Source organism: Dipodomys ordii, unplaced genomic scaffold (genome assembly GCF_000151885.1).
Source record: "Dipodomys ordii isolate 6190 unplaced genomic scaffold, Dord_2.0 Scaffold12, whole genome shotgun sequence".
Taxonomy (NCBI): domain Eukaryota; kingdom Metazoa; phylum Chordata; class Mammalia; order Rodentia; family Heteromyidae; genus Dipodomys; species Dipodomys ordii.
Window position 1 is genome coordinate 29,573,421 of NW_012267228.1, and position 19,092 is coordinate 29,592,512.

Below are 19,092 nucleotides of genomic sequence, written 5' to 3' on the forward strand. Positions count from 1 at the left end.
TTTTTTTTTGCTTGGGGTAACATATATTTGCCTTGTATATTTTTCTCACATACTTTAATAAATTTCTTATGGTGCAAACAGGGAAGGAAGACATTGGAGTGGGTACAGAAAAGTATTCATGTAAAGTATTAAATGCAATGGAAATAAAGACAATCCTTATGGTTAGGGAAATGTGTAAACTAATAATAAAAATTTCAAGGGCTTGAAGTTTCCTAGGCAGTCTGGCATAAAACAGAACCATGTTTTCTAACTATTTCTCTTGTTCACAAACTAGAATCTAGCTCTAAGATCTGCCAGCCCTGGCTTTGGATACACAGTGGCTATATATAAGAAGCTAGCTCAGAACTAACTTCCTCATTTCCCTAGAAAAATATATGCACCTCATCTTTCATCTTTGTAAAATTACAACTCCAGTTGCGCAAACCTATTGAAATTACTGAGGAATGAGTTAAGTAACGTATGTAAAATTCTTAGCAGATTGACTAGCATACAATAATAAAATCGATAATAATTTAATTAACACTTGTGGGATGCCATCGATGAGCATCCTGAGTCCCAAAAGTTGAATGTATGCTTTCTCATCTGTTTATCACTACCTTATATTACAAGTTATATTGTATTTCTTACTATTTAAATAAGAAACTTGGAGTGTGAAGGTATAGAGACCCAAGGGCTTTGATTTTTGAAAATAAAGGTTTAATACAGATTGTCTGACTCCAAAGTCCCTTGTTTTAACTACTAGTTATAATCTGAACATATTAAATATATTTGGCACATTGAAGGCACTACCTAAATAGTACCTATTCTTCTTGTTATTATTAATAGCAGGGTAGATGCCTTGGCAAACAAGGATTTGGAAATAGTTAAGAGGTTGGTTAATTTCTCTTCCAAAGATTCCAGTTAGTAAAATTTTTGTAGCAAACTATTCGCTATTCTTGAATGACACTTCACTCTACATTGACTTTGGAACCAACATTAAAATTCTGACTCAGCCACACTCTTGTTACATGACTCTGGGCAAGTAGTTTACCATCTATAAAATCGAGACAGTAATGCCTATGTTGTAAAGATTCAAGAGAAATAATGTATAAGACGTATTTGACAAATTGTAGAACTTGTGCAATGATGCCAAGGATGGCTAATATTGCCATAAATATTTATACTTCTTTATGTTTTTATGTTCTCTGACTCTCCAGTGGCAACTTTTTTTTTGTATTGGGCTATGTTATGTTTTGAAGGAGATGTAGTTCATCATATCATTTGGCTACTCCAAAGGAAAAGGTCAGAATTGGTGTGTAAAGTTAAAAAGAGAAAATATAAAAGGAGAAGGAGAAGCTGGAAGTGTAGAAAGTGGAGCTAAGAACGAAGGATGGCAGAGATGTAGTAGACTGTGTCCCTGGCTTGATTTTCCTCTAAATGTGGGGTCGCTGCTAAGCATCATGAATTCTGATGATGGCAAAGCAAAGGCTTTCAATATGTCATGAGTACCTCCCCTTCCATAGAAATTAAGCAACGATATGGAAGGAAAACAGCATCAAAGGTTACTATTGCATCTAGTTATATCTTCATATGTAATTAAGTCACTCAAATTACCCAAGGCTTTACTATGACAGGACTATAGTAAGTGCTAGATTTGCCTTCATGACAGTTGTGCCAACCAATCAGAGTGCAAAGAGAATATTCTAATGGTGATCAATGACCCTACATGTAGCAAATCAAGAAAAATCTCCCACTACATGCAATACATTCAGGTTCACATCACACATTTGTGTCTTTAAGAATGGTTTCAAGATCATATTTTAGAAAATCATTAACCTGAAGTTTGATAAATTTGAGAACCTTTTTATACAGGAGGAAGAAGAAATTATGACCAAGGCTATAAGGTTTTCTGCATCTTCCATGTTTTGGGCTCTGCAAAGGTTGGGAAGGAAGAGTGAGTATCACAAAGAGAACGACGCGGAGGCAGAAAATTCAGGCTCTATGGGCTTCTCACACTATAGTTATGCTGTCACTAATGTGGCTATTAACTTTTCCTGTTCAGATTTATTATGCTGTCATTAGAGCACTTTTCTTTGCTGAAGTATCAAACCACTATTACATATTTGTTGGCATCTCATCTATTTAAGGGAAACAAGTGATTACCCGTTTCCAAGGAGACTAATAAGGAGTGTGCAAGCAAAGGACTGCAGAGTTCTCCTTGGAAGATAACAAGTCTCTTGTATTTTATTTTTGATTAGATCATAAGCTACCTCATTGTTCGGGGAAAAAAATCAACTTTTCCTTACCATAAAAAAAATCCATAGGCACTAATTTAAAGGATTAACCTATAGGCTACAAAAATGTAAATAAATGCCCATGACTGATCAAAATTATTTTGGAAAATAACATATAATGTTTCCCTACAGTGAAAAGTTACTTCTTGAGTTTTAATGGTCTGATCTCCATCCGAGAACCACAGAGCCAAAATATGGTTCAGGAACTTCTGAAAAAGACAAAGCACAAGATCATGGAGAAGAGCAGAAGATTTCCACAGACTCTGTAACACATGTTTCAAAAAAGTAACATGGGCCCTAGAATCAGACAGAGGTAGTTCCAAATGTTGGCTGTCCACGTGGCCCAAATTATTTAGCATCTCATAGTCTATACCTAGCTTAAAATATGGCTCATCTCATGGAAATAAGTGAAACTCTGAATTGAGATCACATTTTCACATTGCCTAAAATATTTCTATCAATGTATATTTCAGATCACCATTCACTTAATTCAAGCAATTATTGTATTCCTGCCTTTACTTAGAGAAGCAAATATAGAATAAGACACAGTAGACTTTAAACTCAAAATGCTCACAACAAACCAGGTGCTGATGGATCATGTCCATAATCCTAGCTACTCAGGAGACAGATGTAAGCATAACAGTTCGAAGCCAGCCTGGGCAAGAAAATTCCATGAGACTCTTATCTCCAGTTAATTACCCAAAAACCAGAAGGGGCCTTGTGGCTCAAAGTAGTAGAGCACTAACCTTGAGCTATAAAGCTCAGAGATAAGAAAAAAAACATTTAAATACATATCTTAGGGTTCATTTTCCTAACATCACCTTATCTGACCTTTTCTGCTGGACTCATACATATACTAGATATTGCAAATAAGGGAAACCATGGGACCTATGCTTCTCTGGGCCTGGCTTACTTCACTTAATATAATTTTTTCCAAGTCTTTTCTTTGTTGCTTTGTATGTCCCTCCCCCACAGTATAACCCCTGCTTTCACTGTATTTGATGTCGGTATAATTTGTGGAGGGGTAGGGGAAAAACAAGTCATTTAAATAAGGATACAGGTGGACCCATTGCAACAATGAGAAGTACAAGTTGTCATGTCGAAAATGAACTTTACAATTTTGCTGGGGGTGGGGAGGATTGGGTGGGGGGGCGGGGGGAGGCTGGGAAGGGATGGGAAGGGTAAACAAAGAAGGAGGCTACAATGCTTGATAAGAAATGTACACATTATCTTGCCCATGTAATTGTAACCCCTCTGTACAGTATTTTCACAATAAAAATAAAAAATAAAATAAGATGACAATATTACCTTCATAAAAAGCAAGAAAAAGACATTGCAACTATACAACATTAGATATTCTTATCTGTTATAAATCTGAATGCAAATATCATAAATAAAATGAGAGCAAAATGAAATAATCAGGTCATTGAAAGAATTATGAACTGTTTAATGTTTTCTGTACATTTTCTTACATGGCTTTTATTATCTTGAGATGATTACTGTTTATTTAAATTTGTGCAATGGTTTCTGTCAAATGATGAATTTTCTTGTGCTTTTCTACATCCATTGCAAAAAAAAAAAAAAAGCTCAGAGATAGCAACCAGGCCCTGAGCCACAATCAACCAAAAAAAGATGATCACACTATTCTAGTATATAATTCAGATATGTAACAACATAGTTTTATCATAGTTTTTTAGAGTGAGAGTGATCTTGCTCTATAGGTTTTTGAGTAGAGCTTATATTGTCACTGATAAATGCCCATATCTCAGTGGTTAACCATTTTTTTCATGATTTCAGCATGTGTGTGGAGAGGCGGCTTGCCTCCTCTCTGACAATACACAGGACTGCCATCTGATTATGATGCTTTTCTCTGAAAATGGCTCAACCAGCAATATGACAGACAAACAGAATGGACGATCCTATAGAGACTCTTCAAGGCCAGATCTGGAAAGTACTTGTATTCAATTGGCTAGCCACTCTGAACACACAGCTTCTACGCCTCAAATCGTCTCTCATTCTGATTTCTTCTCATGTTTCAGGTTTTCCAAGCTTTTCTTTCCATCAAACACATCCCACTCCATGCTTGGCAATGTAGGGACATTGCTTTCTAAAGGCTCACCCTTAAGCATTTTTTTTTAATATTCCAAATCACAGATGACATCCTGGAGTACATTTTAGCCCAAACAACAAGACTAAAAGGAAACCTGATTAACTGGCCAAGTAACTTGTTTTCCTAATTATGAACTTATTTGCATGAAAAATTTAGAAATAAACATTTAACTATACAATTAAATCATCATTAGTAATCATAATTACTTTCATTTTTCACATCATGTAGAATTGTAGACAGATTTTACAGCTCCAATCTCTAAAATGAATAGAAAAAATAGACATTACTTAATGACTTTATATGAAAATAAAAAGCCCTTTAACTTATTTTTCCCTAGTACTTGGGCCTTGAACTCAGGCCCTTAGCCTTTAACTTGTACACTGTTATCATCCAACTCTTTGTCTACTGTGTAGTGACAATTACATGTATCGGCCACCTGTATTGGGCAAAACTCTTAAAATGTGAACAAATTGCTCTATATGAATAGAGTGTCAATACTAAGAGGCTAGAGGGTTCACAGATCTTTCTTATATTTTACTCTAGTAGGATCAAGTTTCAGTCTGGTAGATATCCAATTGTCCTAGCACATTTATTTACTAGCCTGTCTTTTCTCCAGCTTATGTTTTTGCAACTTTTGTCAGGAATCATGTGTGTCTGCCTGGTTTGCAATGGTTTGTTTCTGTATTTTCTATGATTTTTCACTGGTATATGTGTCTGTTTTTGTTCTTGTACCATGCTGTTTTGCTGGGAGACTATGTAGTATAAAGTCAGGTGTTGCAATATCACTGGTGTTTTTCTTTTGGCTTACATCGGCTTGTACCTATTTGAATTCTAAGATTATTTTATCTAGTTCGGCGAAAACATCACTAAAATTTTGAGGAGGATTACTTTGAACCTGTAGATTGCTTTCTGTAATATATCCATTTTTCAAAATATTAATTTTGACAACCCACAAATATGGTAGGCAGTTTCATCTTCTAGTAACTTCTTATAATTTTCATTGTAGAAATGTTTCATTTCCCTTTCCCCATTCAGGTTTATCCCTGGGTATTTCATTTTAATTTTGAGTCTTCTATAAATGCAATTCCTTCATGGCAAGTTTGTTATTAGTATACAGGAAGTTGCTGTATTTTTGTATTAATATTTCTTATGCTGCTATTGTCTAATAGAGACTTTAATGTCTTTTAAATAGATTATATCATGGGCAATTAGCAGAACTACAAGTCTTTTTTTTGGGGGGGTCCGGTTGTGGGGCCTGAACTCTGGGCCTGGACGCTGTCCCTCAGCTCTTCAGCTCAAGGCTAGCGCTCTACCACTTAAGCCACAGCACCACTTCTGGCTTTTTTCTTTTTGCTTATGTGGTGTGGACGAATCGAACCCAGGACCTCAGGCATGCAAGGCAAGCGCTCTACCACTGAGCCACCTTCCCAGCCAGTACAAGTCTTTAATTAGGCCAGCTACCTTGAAATTGCCACACATTTAAATTACTTAGAGAATATGTAGAGTGTTTACACAATAAAAACTGTATTTGGGGGCTGGGAAGTTGGCTCAGTGGTAGAATGCTTGTCTCATGTGCATGAGGCACTGAGTTCGATTCCTCAGCAACACATAAGCAGAAAAGGATGCAAGTGGTGCTGTGGCTCAAGTGGTAGGGTGCTAGCCTTGAGCTGAAGAGCTGAGGGACAGCGCCTAGGTCCAAAGTTCAGGCCCCACGACCACCACTACCAACAACAAAAAACCCTATATTTTCATTGGAAAAACATTCATGTAATAGAATACACACATATACCTATATAATCACATACATATGTGCATATGTATGTGTATATATGTGTGTATACACATTTGTGTTGTTCCTGGAGTATGAATTCAGGGTCTGGGCACTCTCCTTGAGCTTTTTTGGTCAAAGTTAGTATCCACCATCTTAGCTACAGTTCTACCTCTGGCTTTTTGGTGGTTAATTGAAGATCAGAGTCTGATAGATTTTCCTGTCTGGGCTGGCTTTGAACCAAGATCCTCAGATCTCAGCCTCCTGAAGAACTAGGATTACTGACCTATAAAATATATTTTAGATTGTACTCAAAATGAATGCTAAACTTATTTATAATGAACAAAATCCATAAAGGATCCAGTAATTTAACAAGTACATTATTTCCTTGTCTACCTAATTGCACATACTTACTTGGTGAATAGATGTGGAATGTTGATTCACCTTCTTGCACTGCTTGATGTATACATGATTCTGAGGACAATGAATAACTTCAACAGTCTCAAGGGGTCACTACTCACTCTCCTATTCTTATTTGGGTACTAAAATAAAAAAGTATGACTATTTGATACACTGGTAGGTTCAAAGCAAGTTCCAATTCTTTCTTACAGCCCCTTTGTAACAATTGACCAATATAACTGAAAAAGAAATAGAGATAGAGTAAGACACATTTAATTGTTAGTATGTCTAGTCAGCTCCCTAACTTTTAATAACAAATGTAGAGAAACCTTTAACAATATTGATAAAATGTAAGAGGAACATAAATTAATAGCATAAATGAAGCAGTATCATGGTAGACTATATAAAAAGAATATAAAAATATTATGAACATGACACTCATAAATTTGAAAAAAATGAACAGATTTATCAATAAACAAACTCTATTAAAACTCATACAATATCAACTAGATAATGTACAATACCCTAGAGCTCTTCAGGAAATTAAATTTGTTATAAGTTTCAGGAACCTCCAAATTTAAATAGTTTCATTGGAGATTTCTACCTGATGGTAAAAAAAAAAAAAGGTCTTCACAGTCTCATCTAGTAAGTTGAAGGAAAGGAATGCTTTCTAATTATTTTGGGGTAGTAATATAATATATATATATATATTTATATATATGTATATATAGACACAGTCTGATTATTCATGCAAAAATATTTAATGGAATGTTAACAAGCAGAATCCAACAATATTTCAAAAAGAGCTTAAATCATGATCAAATAAAAATAAGAAAGAAGAAGAAGAAAATGACAACAATAAGACAATAAGAAGATAATGAAGTTATTGGAAATAGAAAAATGTAATATATAAACACAGCCACATGCATTCCAAGCTTACATTACATGACACAACTTAACTATTTTCTGGTGGATTTTTTTGGGGGGTCCAGTCCTGGGGCCTGAACTCTGGGCCTGGGCGCTGTCCCTCAGCTCTTCAGCTCAAGGCTAGCGGTATACCACTTGAGCCACAGCGCCACTTCCGGCTTTTTTCTTTTTGCTTATGTGGTGCTGAGGAATCGAACCCAGGACCTCATGCATGCGAGGCAAGCGCTCTACCACTGAGCCACCTTCCCAGCCCCAAGGATTTATTTTTGTTTTTAAAGTACTGTCTCTATATTGTGAAAGGTGGCTTCCATCTTGCTCTGTAACCCAGGCTGGTCTCAAACTCATAAATTTCCTACATCTTCCAAGTGCTGAGATTGCAAGCATTTATCCCATGGCGAGTTTGAAACTCAGTCTTGTGCACTGTCTATGAGAGTCTCATGAAAATTTTATTCAACAAATTTAATATACAAAAAAGGGTGTTCCAAGTTATTATAGTAAAATGCAAACAAAAGGAAAGGAATTAGAATATTAGATAGAGCTTGAGGTCAAAGTAGATAAAGACACATACCAAGGAGTTCATATTGAAAACGTTATGGCCAGAAACATTTAATCATCTTACAACCAAATAAACACAAGTGGGCTGGGAAGGTGGCTCAGTGGTAGAGCTCTTGCCAAATAAACGCAAGTCTTAGAAATATACCAAAAAATTGAAAGAAATAAGAACCTACAGGCCACAACCTTTATTAATCAGAAGATGAAGAGGACTGTCCTACAAGACTCATGGATATAGATGAAGGCTACTTCATATATCATTGGAGTAAAATCTAAACTGTTGAAATCAAAACAGATCTGTTGGCAAACGTCTAGCAATTGTATTCACCATCTTTTTCAATGGTTTGACTATGAGTGAGACCACCTCATCCACACCATTTCTTGCTCCATTCCATCACTTCCTTCCCTTACTGCTTGGCTCAGTCCTACTGTGCTACCTTTGCCCTACTGCCTCTGATTTGGGGAAGGGAAGGGGATTGACAAAATGGTGAGACAAAGTACAAAGGGTGAACCCACGCAACAGTGATACTTGCAAGACACTATGTTGGAAATGAACCTTACAGCTTGTACGGGGAGAGGAGTTAGGAGGAGGGAAAGTGGGAGAAAACGAGGGAGGGAGTAACACTGTTTAACAAGAAATTACCTTATGTTTGTAACTGTAACCCCTCTGCACATCACCTTGACAATACAATTCAACTGTAAAAAAAGAAAAGAGAGAGAATATCAAATTATCAAAGACATGTTGGTGTCGATCAGAATCACCCAGGTAGTTCACAAGAAGGTCACAGAGGCCTGACATTGCCTAACAATTCTAGTAAATACATTCCATAAGTCTATATTTGCCTTTTAAGAGCCAAGTAAACTGTATCTAATAGCTGGGACTGGACATAGAATGTTCTGATTGGCACATCAACTCTAGGGCTAGAAAAGGATACTTTTTTCTAGTAATGGGCTTGAATTCAGTATCTTACACTCTGTTTTTTCCCCTCATGGCTGACACAGTACCACTTGAGCCATACCTCCAGTTCTAGCCTCTTGCCTGTTAATAATTGAAGGTAACTTTCTTACAGATTTGCCTGTCTAGGCTGGCTTTGATCTGAGATTCCTGAGTAGCTAAGACTAAAGACATGAGCAATTGGTCCCTAGCTAGGGTCATTCTTATCAAACCACATACCAACGAGACTTCAACAGGAGAGCTAAGATACAACTTTCCAATGAATAAAAGGAAATTTGGTTAAAAGAACCAACATGTCTACATACAGGATCAGAATAGTATAAAAATTTTGATTAATTGCATAGTTTTAGACACTTAAATGTGCCCAAGTTTAAGCCTCTTCTTAGTTCCATAGGATCATATGATTATAAACACAATATTTGTGGTTCCCATCTTCACAACAATCTATCTTCTACTCTGTGCTGGCTGTAACCTATGCAACTTGTTTTCTTCCTTGTAGGTTTCCTTTACTTATATTTACAGTTACATGAGGAAGGCAATAAGTACATTTCCTATCGAGCATTGTTACCTCCTCCTTTGTTTTTTCCTCTACTATCCTTTCTATGGAATGGTCTCATGTGTTCTGATGGGTCATTTTAAGGCTACTGTTATGCTTCTGCCTATTTAAAGAGAGGACTTCTTTTACAATCAGGGTGGGTGATACTGTAAACTCTGAACCTCACCCCTGATGAGGCTTCTGATCTACACCAGCATGTCTTTGATAATTTGATCGTATTCTCTTTAAAAATATATATTCTATTTTATTGTAAAGATGAGGTACAGAGGGTTTAGCTACATAAGTAAGGAAATGAGTACATTTCTTGTCAGTGTTAACCCCTGCCTCATTTTCTCCCATTTTCCCTCCCTGGCTCCCCTACCCCCCAGTAGTAAAGTTCATTTCTAACCTAGTGTCTTACGAGTATGGCTGTTGCATTGGTTCACCTTTGTCCTTGGTCTCACTATTTTGTTATTCCCCCCCCTTTCCCCAAATCAGATAAACATATATATATAAGACACAGGGACAAAATAAAAAACTGTGACAACAGGGAATAAACCAAAGGAAAAAATACAAGAAAAAAAGAAGTAACTTCACAGAGTACAATTTAAAACAAACCTCTTGTTTCCATATTTTGTAGTTCATTTTGATTAGCATCATTTTATCTGTTCATATGCATATAGCAGTTGAGCTATGTGAACCTCTGCTGGAACTATCCTAGACATATACTAATGATTACAAATGGGGGAAATTATGGAACCTATGTTTCTTTGGGGTCTGTCTTACTTCACTTAATATGATTTTTTTAATATCTCTCTTTCTGATAGATTCATAGAATTACATCTTGGAGGCTCAGAAGTAGCAAATGATTTCTGATTTGCATCCTGACACATTACTGGCATGTGAAATATACAAATTCTCCTTCATAAGAATTTTCCAAACATGAGTATAGTCCCTTCTTTCTATTCCCTGAAGAAGTGAAAAAGGGTAATTATTTTGTTTGTTTGATGTCAAAGATGACGTTCAAATCCTTGTGAATTTTAAGCATGTCCTTTGCCACTGATCTATCCACCAGTTTCCTAAAGTGAAAATTATTTATTGTATATTTTGAAATTGTATTACACAAATGAGTGATTTTAATTTTGGAATATATTTGTAGACATGCATGATGTCTTTGTCTTTAATTATAGAGTGTATCACAGAGTACTTCCTCTGGTAGTGGTAGACATCTTTAGAACCTTCCTTAGTAGGAACTTTGCCCTGGATCACAAGTTGACTTTAGAATCCAAACTAAAACAATAATAAGACTATGAAGCTACTAGAAGGCTAAAATCCGAAATGTATGTGTTCATTTCAGTGTAAGAGTTATTTGCTTATCAGGTCTTTTATATAAATTCATAGTATAGAGTATTGAGATCTAAAATATCCAACATTTTTAATCTTTTAGACCCAAATTGAATTTCATCATAATTACATCTGTTTGAGAAAATAAGTTTAATATACAGACATAATTTAAACTTTTGTGAAATCAAAGAAATAAATTAGTTTTAGTAAAGGTGTATGAAGAGAGCATTTTTCTTTCCTTAAGTTCTGAAATATTTAATAATAGGTAAATATTTTAATATCTTTCCTAGGACAGACATCAATGAGAGTCATAATATAGGAACATGAAATTCTCTCTTACATTTTAATATATTTGAAAGTATCATTATGTGACTTGAAATGCTTTGAGGAAATCAATAAGTGATACATATTCATTGCAAAATTTTCAATATTGAAGGAAGCAAGTAACATTTCTTTTTAAGCAAGATTATACATAAGTTTACAGAGCATGTGACAGGTAAGATCTTTTCATTTCCTTTGGTTAGTAGCAATTCATAGACTTGAGCATGCTAAAATTTACAGTTAGCCTCTTGATGGAATATAAAATTGATAAGCAGTCTAGATAGCACTTGGAAAATATATGAATGAACTCTGTTTTGCATTTAATGAGTTTCACTGATAATCTTCATAAAAAATCAAGAAAATGATTTCAAAGACTATTTTTCAAATCAAAGTATTTAAGAGCAAAGGATATCTGTTTTGTTTAGGTTAAGTGTTTTAACCATTGTTTAACTTCTTTGTTTTATAAATTGAGTGAGCATAGTCTTTGGTAAAATCTCTCAGAATCTATATACTATATCTATCAATAAACACTATATAGAAACCAACAAATATATTTCTAAAATTCTTCTTTAGTTTTTACCATCAAGACATATTATCCATAACATCTAGTTCCAGAAATGTATCTTGACTTCATTTTAAGTAGGAATTAGGAGAATACTACAATAGTGTGTGCTCAATTATGAGGACTGCCCAAGGTGCAGAAGTTACTATATTTTTTTATATCGAAGTTCACTATCTGATAAAAATTCTTTGGCCAGGTGCCTTTGGCAAAGGCTTGTAATCCTAGCAACTTAGGAGGTTGAGTTTTGAGGAAAATAGCCAGAAGTCAATCCTTGGTTTACATGGTAGAGTACTAGCCTTGAGAAAAACTGCTCAGAGACAGTGTCCAGGCTCTGAGTTCAAGCCCCAGGTTAGCACAAATGAAAATCTCAACTGATTCAAAATTGCTCTTAAAAGTTACCAGAAGAGTCTCTCTACTCTTTTCTAGTTCTTTCTCAGCTCTTTCCTTCTCTTCTCTTTCCCAGATCTCTTCTCTTTCCTAGCTCTCTCTTTCCCACCTCTTTCCCAGATGTTCTCTTTTCTAGCTCTTTTCTCTCTCTTTCCCAGCTCTCTCTCTTTCCCAGCTCTTTCTCTTTCCCAGCTCTCCCAGCTGTCTTGCCCAGGCCTTTCCCCACCGTGTGGAGGACCAAGATGGCCTGGTGCCAGCAGAAACGATGAATAAACCTACCCCTTACCTGAAAAAAAAAAGTTACCAGAAGATTTTGAGATTCATTCTTTGTAGTTACTTACTATTTATTTACTTACTACCTTTAAGGAGTTTCAATTCGACATGTCAATCATGAGGACGACACGTCTCACTCAATGGATTCAGTTTGCATGTGTGTTTTTAATCCCTGTTCATTGTCAAGAACATTCCTGTATTATGTATACTATGATCAGTTTTGTCATTTACCTCCCTGGTCTAATTGTATGTATACTTTTGCCATGCTCATATCATATTTATTTAATCTCACTTTTGAAAATGTCTTGGTCATGCTAGCAGTAGTTTTCTAATCAATTTCATTAAAAATATCTAAGTGATTTAGAAATATGACATAATATTTACCAAATTACATATTAAATTTGCATTACATTAATGCAACGTACAGAAATTAGTCCATAGGTGAAATAAAGACAGGTTGATAAAACTCATATTTACAAAACACTTGTTTCCTTATTGCATGTTATCATTGTTTAGACCTCAAAGTCAAAAAGACTCCAAGATCTGCATTCTATTGCTGCTGCTTTATGCTTCCATGAATAAATGATTCAGTTAGGTGAGTTCATAATTCCTATAAACTCTTTGGGCAAAATTGTTTCCAAATCTTGTAAAATCCAAACAGCTTGTACCTTTTAATGTGATTCTTTCAACTTCTATCATTTCTATGAGTGTTTTCAATTTTTAGTCAGCATTGAGACCCCATATTTTTCTTTAGATTCTGCCATCCATAGTTTGCTAGTTGGAAATTCTATAAGTATTAAACCATCAGATAATGTAGCTGTAACTAAACTGATCACACATTCATTTAAAATCGATAGAAGCAGCTGGACACATGTGGCTCACACCTATAATCCTATCTACTCAAGAGGCTGACATCTAGGGATCTCTGTTCAAAGCCAGCTAGGACAGGAAAGTCTGTGAGACTCTTACCTCCAATTAACCACCAGAAAACCAGACATAATATTATGGTAGGACACTTGCCTTGAGCTGAGGAGCTTAAGGACAGCACCCAGGCCCAGAGTTCAGGCCCCACGACCAACAAAGAAAGAAAGAAAGAAAGAAAGAAAGAAAGAAAGAAAGAAAGAAAGAAAGAAGGGGAGGGGGAACGGGGAGGATTGGGTGGGGGGGGCAGGGGGAGGATGGGAAGGGATGGGAAGGGAAACAAAGGAGGAGGCTACAATGCTTGATAAGAAATGTACGCATTATCCTGCCCATGTAATCGTAACCCCTCTGTACAGTATGTTCACAAATAAAATAAATTTTTTAAAAAAAGAAATATACTCATTATCTTGCCCATGTAATTGTAACCCCTTTGTACAGTATTTTCACAATAAAAAAAGAATATATAGCATTGATTAACAATAACCACTTGGGAAAATCAAGTAAATATGAACCAGCATGATAAGATCCAATTAAACAAAGTAATCTAGACTCACACATTGGTTACTAGAAAGAATGAACATTGGAATCATCCTTATAATATATGTGTTTCAAGCTGGAGGGAATATGCTTTAGAGAGCCACCTGATGGAGTCTTGGCCCAATGTGTGTACATACAACTAGATTTTCAACAGGTATAATGTTATTCTTTTTTTTTAAACAAAGACAAAAACCTCTTGTTTACATTTCCTGGAGTTCACTTCAATAAATATTATTTTATATATAAAAAAAGAAAGAAAGACTAGAAGCAAAACAAAACAGGCCATAGGATATAACAGTATTAATGAAATACAACAATTTGTGGGACAATTTAGTCTAAATCTACCAGATGTTAGAAAGGAGAAGACAGACATTATGGTTAGGTTCAGATTCAATAATTAAAATGTACAGGATCTCAGACAACTCTCTCAGAGTTTGTTTGAACAGGAACAAGTTTATAATTTCCCCTCATGGAATAGTAATGAGAATTTCAAAAGCTCCCCGTGGCTAAATGGATTTTGCATAAATACATAATGCAAGAGCTGAAGTCTAAGACAAGTATACACTAACAATACTCAAAAGACAAAGTAGGTGGCATTTGAAAATCTAGAGTAGAAAGGGTTAAGGGTATATAGAATAAGCAGTAGTGTGTTTGCCAGGCTCTGAGTTCAAATCCTATATAATCAAAAGGAAAGAGAGATGGGGAGAAATACATAAAGTATAGTGATTCAAAAGAGGTAAAAACAAAACAAGGGACAAAGGCATAGAAGAGGGAAAAAAGCAATTACCACAATGCTGATAAGCCAACCAAGACAAATTTGAACTAAAGAAAGTTGGGAGGGGGCATTAAATTAGATAAAATAGAGTTCTACAGTGTTGCCTCCCTGCCCCCAAAAAAGTGTTCATTTCCATAGATGGGTTTGGATTTGCCTACTTGTCAGATGGCATGCCATGCTTCTTGCCTGGACCAACTTCAACTACATCCTCCTACCTATCCCTGTCACATAGCTGCTATTACAGGTATGTGCTATTAGAACGCCCAGCCTGTTCTATTTTAAAAAAATTATCATAAAGATGATGGAAAAGGGGTTGTAGTTATATAAGTCAGGTGCTGAGTACCTATCTTTTTGAACAGTGTCACCTTGTCTTTCATTTTTCCCCAGTTTTTTTCCCTCCCAATTTGCTACCCACAAGTTGTATAGTTCATTTTCAAGGTAGTGTCTAGGGAGTGTCACTGTAAAATTAATTCATCCTTTGGGCCACCATTTCTGTGTTTCCCGTTATGTTCCTCAAATCAAATAAAATTACATACAAGACAGAAAGCACAGAAGTCAAAAGAGGTGACAAAAGGGGAAAAACAGAAAAGGAAAAACAAAACACAAAAGTAAATAAACAATCTCATTTCTTGAAGTTAGTTTCTATACACATCATTTTATACGATCATATGCTCATAGCTATTGAGTCCTTCTGATTCTCTGTTAAGTGTTTCCTCCTTTAACCTCTCTATGTGAATGTTTTTGAGACCTGTTTTTTTTGTTTCTTGTCAGTTGTAGGGCTTGAACTCTGGGCCTGGCCACTATTCCTAAGCTCTTCAGCTCAAGGCCAGCGTTCACTTGAGCCACAGCACCACTTTCGGTTGGTTTTCTGGTTGTTTATTGGAGATAAGAGTCTCCTGGACTTTCCTTTTTGGGCTGGCTTTGAAATGCAATCCCCAGATCTCAGGCCCTTGAATGTTTAGGATTACAGGCATGAGCCACCAGTGCCTGGCTAGTCCTGTTTAATCTATCATGTCCAAGTGTACTTTAAGAAAAAAAGCTTTGCTATTTATTTATTTATTTTTTGGCCTGGGCTGGACTGAAACCATGATTCTCTTGATTCTCTTATTTCTGCTTTCCAAGTAGCTGGATGACAGAAGTGACCCTCTTATGAATACATGGAAGTAGATGTTTCTTTATAAACCAATTTTAAAATGTCTGTCTTTCAACTGCAAATAATATATTCTATCAACACATATAACTGATACATGTTTGGTCTGAGCTGTGTATTATTATTTCATAATGTCTATTTGTATTACGTCATATTTAGTGTTTCTGTATTGTTATGTTTTCTTTGCTTGGAATACTTTGGTTATTGATGAAAATTTGATGTTTGCTATAGATTGATTTTATGTTTATATCTGCTCATGTGATTTTAATAACCTATTCTCTTCTTCCTTACTGCCTTACATGTGATTGGCCATTTTTAACTGTTTCAATCGTTTATGGTTTATTTTGCTTTCCTTAGCTCATTTATAGTTGCATTCTGTATAATGTATACACATTGTTCTTCTATTTTTTGATTTAATTTTATATTGAAACCATATCTGAATGGTAACTTTAATAAGTGTTCCCCAAAGACTGATTTGTAAAAGGTGTGGTCTCCAGCCTGTGGCATTGTTTGGAGGCCAGGAAACCTTTAAGAGCTTCAGCCTAGTGGAAAGTTCTTAGGTTCCTGGAGATATAGACTTGGGATCATTGCTCCTTCTTCACTTTGTATCCTAGCCACCATAAGGTCAGTAGCTTCTTCCACAATTCACTCTCAATATGCTATGTCTTGACTAGCCACAGGCTCCAAAGCAAAAGGGTTAATTAACCTGATTGAAACCACAAGCCCAAATAAACATTTCCTTTTTAAACTTTATTTTATTGTAAAAATGCTGTACAGAGGGGTTACAGTTACGTGAGTAAGGCAATGAGTGCATTTCTTGTCCAGCATTATTACCCCTTCCCTTGTTGTTTTCCCACTATCTCTTCCCTCACCTCCCTCACTACCCCCCCCACCGCATGAAGTTGTAAAGTTCATTTCCAATATACTGTCTTGTGTGTATCCTTGTTGCAATGGGTCATCCTGTGTCCTTGTTTCAGTGTTTTGTTATTCCTCTTCCCCTCCCTAAATTAGACAAATGTGTATACAAGATATAGAGAACCAAAAATCAAGTACAATGACAACAAGGGATATACCATAGGGGGAAGAACATACAAAGGAAACAAAAAAAATCACATAGAACATTTCCTCTTATTACTCTGACTTATCTCAGGTATTTCCTTACAGCAACAAGGGCTGACTAATGCAATCTGTTTGTCAAAGCTTCCCTAGCTATCTCTTGGTTAAAGCTTACCCTCTAATAGATTGCTCCAGGAAGATAAATGTGGGTGGTGTTCTTTGAGTGCCTGCCTACTCCTTCAAAATTGTCTTGTTTTCAGTAGTTTTGTGTGTGTGTGTGTGTGTGTGTGTGTGTGTTAGTACCAAGAACTCAGGGCCTCACATTTTTTTGAGTGTGTGTGTCATTCTTGGGACTTGAAGTCAGGGACTGGACACTGTCCTTGAATTTCTTCTACTCAAGACTAGCACTCTACCACTTGAGTCACAACTCCTCTTCCAGTTTTTTTGAGTAGTTTAGTGAATATAAGAGTTTCAAGTATTTTTCTGCCTGGGCTGGCTTTGAACTGCAATAATCTGATCTCTGTTTCCTGAGTAGCTAGGATTATAGGTGTGACCACCAACACTTAGTGTTACTGAAGGCTGGACCTCTACCACTTGAGTCTTACTTCCAGCTCTGCTTTCTATTGATTATTATTTTAATATATATTTTATTGTAAAAATACTGTACAGAGGGGTTACAGTTACATGAGTAAGGTAATGTGTACATTTCCTATGGAGCATTGTTACCCCCTCCTTTGTTTTTCCCCTACCATCCCTTCCCTTTCCACCTCCCCAACTCCTCCCTCCCCTCACCAAGTTCTAAAGTTGTTTTCAACATTGTATCTTGTACATCTCTTTATTACAGTGGGTCAACCTGTCTCCTAATTTCAGCATTTTGTTATTTCCCTTCCCCTCCTCAAATTAGAAGAACGTAAGGCACTGGAATCAAATACAGTGAAAACAGGGGTTATACCAAGAACATACAAAATAAACAAAAAAATCACATAATACACTATAAGTACATTAAAAACAAGTAGAAATGATCAAACGCTATGTACATATGACCATATAAGATGATGCTAAGAAAATTAACCCCAAGATACGGACACAAGTGGTTTTATCTCTCTTGCTGTTGATTATTTTTGAGACAGTGTCTCAAGGGCTGCTTTCCTGGGCTTGATTCAAGCCATAATCCTCCAGATCTCAGCTTCCTGAGTAGCTGGGATTATAGGTGTGGGATGCCTGCACCTGATTTTGTTTCATTCTTCATTTCACTTGGTTATAAGGGTTCTTATGTCAATTTAATATTTATTCTTTGTGTGCTCTAAAATTTTCTTTATTTCAGGTATGGTTTTTAGCTTTTCTTCTTCTATATCTTCCTTTACTCATTGCCTTTGATGTCTCCGTGGTTTTGTCCATTCAGTGTTTATATTTTTGAACAAGTGATTTATATTCCTATAACATGCTATAGACACAGGCACAAAATATGATAAGTAGTGTAGAGAGTGATCTAAATAGACTGAAGAGTGAGCTCTAATTTCCTAAGCCCCAGAATTGGAAAATGTTAAGACTTCTGGTTGGAACCAAATTCTAGTCACAGGTAATCTTGTAACATAGAAGGAGAGGAAGATTTTTATTTTTTTGGGTTGGTTTTCGGGCTTGAGCTCTGGGCCTGGGCTCTGTCCCTCAGCTCTTCAGCTCAAGGTAAGCTCAATCTACCACTTGAGCCACAGAGCCACTTGCGGTTTTCTGAGTGGTTTATTGGAGATAAGAATCTCACAGGCTTTCCTGTGGTTGCTGGCTTTGAGCCATGATCCTCAAATCTCAGCCTCTTGAGGATTACAGGCTAAGATTACAGGCGTGAGCCACTGCAAAAGAGACAGAGGAGTTTGAGTATAGAACCAAGAGAGGCTACACTGACAAGAGGAAATTGTTAAACACCAAGAAATTTATATAGCCTCCATTAACTATCAAAGATACAAAAACAGATTTTCTTCTAGTGCCTTATGAAGGATGTAATATGTATATCAATATGTACATAATGTATTTGAAATGATGTGGAAATTTTTTAATTTGGCTCTTTAAAAACTGGAAACTTACCAAAGAAAAACAGTCTCCTTAGAGAGTAAGATCCACACGCTATAGCTCATTGCATTGTCATACCATTAACATTCATTCTACTGCTATACTGTCCCTCTGTCTCTCTTTCTCTGTGTCTCTCTCTTTCTCTTTCCTCTGTGTGATTATTATGTTTGTGTGTGTTACAGA